Here is a 7,822-nt window from a genome sequence, read left to right as displayed (position 1 = left end):
CCTCAGGTGATCCACCAGCCTCGGCCTCCCAAAGTGCTGAGATCACAGACGTGAACCACCTCACCTGGCCCAAAATTGAATTCTTTGGTGAACAGAAGTTCTTAATTTTAATGTAGTTTATCACTTTTTTATCCCTAATACCTTTTGTGACCTGTTTAAGGAAATAGTTGCCTATGTATAGGTCTAGATGATATTTTTTTTTTTTTTTTTTTTTGAGACGGAGTCTCGCTCTGTTGCCCAGGCTGGAGTACAATGGCTGGATCTCAGCTCACTGCGGCCTCTGCCTCCCGGGTTTACGCCATTCTCCTGCCTCAGCCTCCCGAGTAGCTGGGACTACAGGCACCCGCCACCTCGCCCGGCTAGTTTTTTTTGTATTTTTTAGTAGAGACGGGGTTTCACCGTGTTAGCCAGGATGGTCTCGATCTCCTGACCTCGTGATCTGCCCATCTCGGCCTCCCAAAGTGCTGGGATTACAGGCTTGAACCACCGCGCCCGGCCTCTAGATTATATCTTAATCCAGCTACTTACTATCACATCCCCCAACATACTTTCATGCAAGGTCTGCTCACTGACTTCCAGGCCTCCACACTTAGTTGCCTACATTCAGTTCTCTAGCAAGCAGCCAGTGAGAGCTCACTAAAGCCGGAATCTGCTCTCTCATAACTGTTTAAAAACCCTCATCTGCAGATAGGCATGGTGGCTCATGCCTGTAATCCCAGCACTTTGGGAGGCCAAGGGGGGCGGATCACCTGAGGTCAGGAATTCAAGACCAACCTGGCCAACATGGTGAAATCCCATGTCTACTAAAAATATAAAAATTAGCCAGGCATGGTGGTGCATGTCTGTAATCCCAGCTGCTCGGGAGGATGAGGCAGAATTGCTTGAACCCGGGAGACGGAGGTTGGAGTGAGCAGAGATCGCGCCACTGCACTCCAGCCTGGGCGACAGAGCAAGTTCTGTCTCAAAACAAAACTAACCCCTCTGCACCGCCACCCCGCCAAAAAAAAAAACCCTCTTCAGCAATGGAGGTAAAATCCAAACTCCCCACTGTGGCCTGCAGGCCCTTACCTGCCCCTGTGTCCCAGCTGCCTCTGTGATCTTACCGCCCTCCACTTCCTCTCTGGGCTGGACACCTTCCTGCTCTCACCCTCCTCTTTTCTAGGTAAGGATTCTCCTGCCCATGGGCAACCAGAAGATTTTAAGGGGTACACAGATTCCACTTTAATGACATTGAAAAATAGAGTGAGAAAGTGGTTCTTCCCTCTTCTGTCCTCTTTGAATTTTTCTGATTACATCAAAGAAAATTCTATTAGTGTGACTCCTTATCACTTCGACACTTGCTAATCTCTGATTTTTATAAAGTCCCCAGACTTACAGCTTTCTGCAGACATCCACATCTATCTAGCAAGATTATATTAGGTTGGTGCCATTAATTTTAATGGCAAAAACTGCAATTACTTTTTTTTTTTTTCTGAGACAGAGTTTCACTCTTGTTGCCCAGGCTGGAGTGCAATGGCACCATCTTGGCTCACCACAACCTCTGCCTCCTGGGTTCAAGCGATTCTCTTGCCTCAGCCTCCTAAGTAGCTGAGTACAGGCATGCGCCATCATGCCCAGCTAATTTTATATTTTTAGTAGAGACGGGGTTTCTCCATTATATTTTTAGTAGAGACGGGGTTTCTCCATGTTGGTCAGGCTGGTCTCGAACTCCTAACCTCAGGTGATTCGCCTGCCTTGGCCTCCCAAAGTGCTGGGATTATAGGCATGAGTCACTGCACCTGGCCAAAAACTGTAATTACTTTTGCACCAACCTATAACATTGTTTTCACTTTATTTATTTATTTATTTAGTTTTGAGACGGAGTTTCGCTCTTGTTGCCCAGACTGGAATGCAATGGCACAATCTCGGCTCAACGCAACTGCCACTTCCCGGGTTCAAGCAATTCTCTTGCCTCAGCCTCCCAAGTAGCTGGGATTACAGGCATGCACCACCATGCCCAGCTAATTTTGTATTTTTAGTAGAGACGGGGTTTCTCCATGTTGGTCAGGCTGGTCTCAAACTCCTGACCTCAGGTGATCGCCTGCCTCAGCCTCCCAAAGTGCTGGGATTACAGGCATGAGCAATGCATTTATTTTTATAGATACCTTCTAATAAAGTGGGAAGTGATTGATGTAAGGTAATGCTACGATGTTGCCCTTTTTTTTTGAGACAGAGTCTTGCTCTGACGCCAGGCTGGAGTGCAGTGGCGCGATCTCGGCTCACTGCAACCTCTGCCTCCCAGGTTCAAGTGATTCTCCTGCCTCAGCCTCCTGAGTAGCTGGGATTACAGGCGTGTGCCACCATGCCCAGCTAATTTTTCTATTTTTAATGGAGACGGGGTTTCACCATGTTGGCCAGGATGGTCTGGATCTCTCGACCTCGTGATCCGCTCACCTTGGCCTCCCAAAGTGCTAGGATTACAGGCATGTACCACCACACCTGGCCAATGTTGCCCTTTTAAATAAATGTAGTCAGGCTTTTTTGTCTTAAATTAATTGATTTAAAGCCGTTAAGCACAGTATGTGTATGTGACCAACATTCTGAAGCTGAGATTCCAGAGGTAGCCCCTTCTGAAACACCCACTGGCTCTAGATGAACCCCTGGGCCAGGAGCTCTGGTTTTTCTTTGTTTTGAGACAGGGTCTCCAGGCTGAGTGTAGTGGCAGAATCGCAGCTCACTGCAGCCTTGACTTCCTGGGCTCAAGTGATCCTCCCACCTCAGCCTTCCAAGTAGCTGGGATCACGACTCACACCACTACACCTAGCTAATTTTTTTTTGTAGAGACAGGTTTTTGTCATGTTGCCCAGGCTGGTCTTAAACTCATGGACTACTTCCACCTTGGCCTCTCACAGTGCTGGGATTACAGGCGTGAGCCACTGTGCCTGGCCTGGTTTTGTTTTGTTTTTTCAGTGATACGGGATACGGGAAGTTATTCAGCTAAGTGAGGAACTAGAACCTTTCTCCTGGACCTCCATGCATGAATTTGGGAACTTCTTTCTCAGTCTCAGTCTATTTTCCTCCAATGTTTAGGGTCTTTGTTCTTTTCTGTGCAGTCCTGACCATTAGATGTGACCTCCGTGGTTGTAAGGGATGGTTGTTTGGATACAAAATACCTAATATCCTGTGTGTCAAAATTCCCAAGTGAAGTCAGGCCCTGGGCTTCTCTTTTTTGTCAGTCTCATAAATCAGGCAGACATGAGCTTTTATTCGTGGATGCACCAAATAAATACCCTAGTGGACAGATTTGCTCAGCCTGGCCACTGAAAGAGCCACCTAAATAAAATCTCAGGTCCAAAAAAAATTGGCCTTTCAGGGCCCCAGCACCCTTTTTTGCCAGTCTAGTAGTAGCCTTTCATCGGCCAAATTTCCTGTTCTTTTTAGTCTGAATGTATAGTGTAATGTGCATGAAATACACAAGTCCACATCTTAGCATTCCCTGGACTCAAAAATGTGCCAAAGGTGGATACTTTGCTTCTGTCATACATTAGTAGTCAACTTCTCTATACATCAAACATTCAGCAAATTCAAACATTTTCCTTGAAAGTTGTGTTACTTTGGCCAAATTACTTAACCTCTCTGAGCTTCAATGTGTCTACTTCCTCATGTCATGATTGAGAGTTAATATCTACTGGCTTAAAAAAGAAAAAAAAGGAAAAAAATTAAATGAGATGATGTGTATGAAGCAGTGTGTGGATGAATGTAAGCATTCAATAAATATTGTTTTAAAATTGTAATCTCAGCCGTCCCGCCTTGCAGAGGCTACACCCTGGTAGGACTGAATCTCCTAAATCTCTGCTGCTTCCCCTAATCTCTTGCATCAATTCAATCATTCCTTCACCCAGGGTCTACTGAGCACCATCCCTTATGCTGGACTCTGGCTACTTAAGTAGGAATCAAGCCAAGTCCCTGCCATTGCTCAGTCCGCAGCCGAGTGGGAAAGAAGCTGGCAACAGCAGCAAACAGGCAATAATCGGGGTATGTATCTGCTTTTGTAAGGGCAAGTGGGGGGGCGAAGGCCTGTGTCTGAAACTTGGGTGTGAGGGGTTAGGAGGAGTACTCCACGCAATTGGCACTGCCCGTTTAAAAGCACGGGCGCAGGAGAGGAAGGGGACTCCAGGTGTAGCCCTAAGACCCGGGAGCATCTGCGAGAGGCGGCAGGACCCAGGGCCTTGAATGCCGGGCCACAAGATCAGCCTCCTCCCATTGGCGAAAGGAGCCCCGAAGAGCTTGTGACCAGGAGGGAGGCCTCGGCCTGGTCAAGTCATCTTGCAGGAAGGGTCCCGGACAGTGCAAAGCAAATGCAGGAGGGCCTCCACCCTAGCCGTTAGGAAATGCGCCAGCCGTTGAGGGCGGAAGTAACGGCCTGCAGGCAACGGAACTCCCAGCGTTCGCGAAGTAGGGAGGAGCCGGAAACTCAGGGCTCGAGACCTGTGGGCCCAGCGGTGCGGCAGCCGCTGGGGGGGGGGGGGGACCGCCCCCCGGGGGGGGGGATTTGGGGCCCCGGGGGGGGGGGGGGGGGGGGGGGGGCAGCTCTCCCAGGGCAGGTGATTGGTCGGCCCCGGTGGCGGCGGCGGCGCGTGCGACGGTCACCTCGGTTTGGGTGAGTTTCTGGGTTCGAGCCCGGGCCCCGCCAGCTGCCGAGTTGCCTCTCGGTGCCGGGCTGTGACTCCCTCTGGCCGGCCCCGCATTCTGGCCTCCCGGGGCGTCATCTGGAGGGGTAGAGCAAGGCTGGGGACTCCTTTTGGGAGAGTTTCCGTTCTTCTATTCCGTACTGTCCGGCCAGGACCCCTCAGGGACTTTTGTGGGGCAGGGGTGAATCACATATGGCCTAGATGACCCCATGCCTAGAAAAAGGCGGTGCGGGGCGGTGGCGGCGCGCACGGCCGAATGGAGCAGATAGCGTCCCCGGGGCTGGAGCCCGGTAGCAGGGGTAGGGAAACGCGGAGGCTGGCAGGATGTGGACCCAGGGGACGCGAGGCGGGGGTGCCGGATGGGAAGACGCGAAGGAGGGGGAACGGATGGGGAAGGGGCTAGACAGGCAGGGAGGGTGGAGCGTGGGCGGGGCCTGGTCGGGTCGTACTTTAGGGAGTTGGAGGCGGGGGATAATGGTGGAGAATAAAACCACCTTGGGCTAAGGTCCGAACACGTGGAGGCAGCACCATCCAAGGAATGGGTTGAAACAGCAGGAGCTAGCCAAGAACAACCTTGAAGGAAGGTAAAGGAACCGCCCCAGTATCCAGGACATCAGTTTCAAAGGTTGTGTGGTTCTTGGCAGAGCAGGAGCCCACACCAAGATAGTGCATGATAGGCCTAGTAAAGGTGCTTTGGATTTGGTCATTACTTTGGTGATGAACTGAAGACATAATGACTTAAAAAATTTTTTTACTATGAAAGATTTCAAACTCACACAAAAGTACAGAAAAGTAGAGACAATAGCATATATACCATTATGGATGATTTGAATAACATACCATATGAATCCCAAGCACTCATCATGAGGCCTCAGTCACTCAGGAATGGCAATCCCTGGTTGCCCTGCAAAGATATTAAGACACGCCTCAGGCCGGGTGCAGTGGCTCGTGCTTGTAATTCTAGCACTTTGGGAGGCTGATGCAGGCGGATCACTTGAGGTCTAGAGTTTCAGACCAGCCTGGCCAACATGATGAAACCCCTTCTCTACTAAAAATACAAAAATTAGCCGGGCATGGTGGTGCACGCCTGTAATCCCAGCTACTCAGGAGGCTGAGGCAGGAGAATCACTTGAACCCAGGAGGCAGAGGCTGTAGTGAGGCGAGATCACACCACTGCTGTCCAGCCCAGGAAACAGAGCGAGACCCTGTCTCAAAAAAAAAAAAAAGTCCGGGCGTGGTGGTTCACGCCTGTAATCCCAGCACTGTGGGAGGCCGAGGCGGGCGGATCACGAGGTCAGGAGATGAGAGCATTCTTGCTAACACGGTGAAACTCCGCCTCTACTAAAAATACAAAAACAAAAGTAACCAGGCGTGGTGGGGGGCGCTTGTAGTCCCAGCTACTCAGGAGTCTGAGGCAGGAGAATGGCGTGAACCCGGGAGGCGAAGCTTGCAGTGAGCCAAGATCGCACCGCTGCACTCCAGCCTGGGCAACAGAGCGAAGACTGCGTCTCAAAACAAAACAAAACAAAACAAAAAAAACCACATCTTAAATTCACACTGATAATAGGCTAATCTTATCTACTAAAAAGTTCCTTTTATGGCGGGGCGCGGTGTCTCACGCCTGTAATCCCAGCACTTTCGGAGGCCTAGGCAGGCAGATCACCTGAGATCGGGAGTTTGAGACCAGCCTGACCAACATGGAGAAACCCCATCTCTACTGAAAAAAACAAAACAAAACAAAAAACGTACAAAATTAGCCAGGCGTGGCAGCGCACGCCTGTAATCCCAGCTACTCGGGAGGCTGAGGCAGGAGAATGGCGTGAACCCGGGAGGCGGAGCTTGCAGTGAGCCAAAATGATGCGGTTGCACTCCAGCCTGGGCAACAAGAGCGAAACTCTGTCTCAAAAAAAAAAAAAATGTCTTTTATGTTTAAAGGTTATAGAGGTTGTTATTCAAAAAAGAGTTCTGGAGAGTTCTGCACAGCAATGTTGAACATACTTAAGTTTACAGAACTGTACACCTAAAAATGGTTAAGATGATGAATTTCATGATATGTGTATTTAGCCACTTTTTTTTTTTTTTTCATTTTACAGACAGGGTCTTGCTATATTGCTCAGGTTGGCTTCAGACTCCTGGGCTCAAGCATACCTCCTGCCTCAGCCTCCAGAGTAGCTGGGACAAAAGGCAAGCACAACTGCACCTGCAAACCACAATTTTTAAGTTCCTTTTAAATTAAAATCGACCGGGCACAGTGGCTCACGCCTGTAATCCCAGCACTTTGGGAGGCCAAGGCGGATGGATCACGAGATCAGGAGATTGAGACCATCCTGGCTAACACGGTGAAACCTTGTCTCTACTAAAAATACACAAAATTAGCCTTGTGTGGTGGCAGGCGCCTGTAGTGCCAGCTACTCAGGAGGCTGAGGCAGGAGAATGGCATGAACCCGGGAGGCAGAGCTTGCAGTGAGCCGAGATCGTGCCACTGCACTCCAGCCTGGGCGACAGAGCGAGACTCCATCTCAAAAAAATTAATTAAACAAAATCTAATGTTTCAAATGAAGAAAAAGATCTGACTTCACTTGTGCAATGGAAAGTAACTCACTGGCCAAGTAGAGGGCTATGGAGTTATATTTTTCACTGTAGAGGCTCTGGAATGAACCTGTTGATTTTGGTGCTGAGAGCACTGGACCTGGCCTGGGATGGAGGTTAAGCACTGGAGGTGCCCTCTGGTTTACACTAGAACCAGAGGGTTGGGCCAGCCCAGCAGTGCGAATCAGATTTCTCCCAAATGTTCCTGTTTTCTTATAGTCTAAGGCTCACAGGAGTGTGAATGAAGTGTGAATTCACCTTTCTCCCCACTCCCATTCTTTAGGGTCCACCTAAAGTGGGAAGTCTGTTTTCAAAATGACATCTACTTGTCTTGTTTCCCTAATGTACTTTATGTAAGTTCTTCATACTACTGGAGCATTGGCGTTACTTGTTAAGCAGCCCTCCACATCCTAGCTCTTTTCCAAGTGAGTCCCACGTAAGTAACCCTGAAACCTTCTTTCTGCCCACCTAAAAACAAAACTAGACTATGAGGAAGTAACAGCCAGATTTTTAAAAAATAAAATATAATTTAAAATAATTTTTTACTTTTTTTTTTTTTTTTT

At 49.2% G+C, this 7,822-nt stretch overlaps 1 protein-coding gene across 6 annotated transcripts in view; it reads left to right on the top strand.

The window, feature by feature from the left end:
* The first annotated feature begins 3,783 nt into the window (after window positions 1-3,783).
* SNUPN (snurportin 1) overlaps window positions 3,784-7,822 on the top strand; it is a 30,112-nt gene continuing 26,073 nt past the window's right edge. The window contains exons 1-2 of one of the 6 annotated variants that reach the window (XM_017854797.1): window positions 4,646-4,756; window positions 5,176-5,254. The gene's annotated coding sequence lies outside the window, so the exon portion shown is untranslated. The other 5 variants (XM_017854798.1, XM_017854800.1, XM_017854795.1 and 2 more) reach the window with 5 other exon arrangements.

The sequence above is a fragment of the Rhinopithecus bieti genome, unplaced genomic scaffold, assembly GCF_001698545.2.
Source record: "Rhinopithecus bieti isolate Rb0 unplaced genomic scaffold, ASM169854v2 scaffold_39856, whole genome shotgun sequence".
Taxonomy (NCBI): domain Eukaryota; kingdom Metazoa; phylum Chordata; class Mammalia; order Primates; family Cercopithecidae; genus Rhinopithecus; species Rhinopithecus bieti.
The sequence above is the reverse complement of the archived record's forward strand: the minus strand, read 5'-3'. Positions and strand labels throughout refer to the sequence as shown.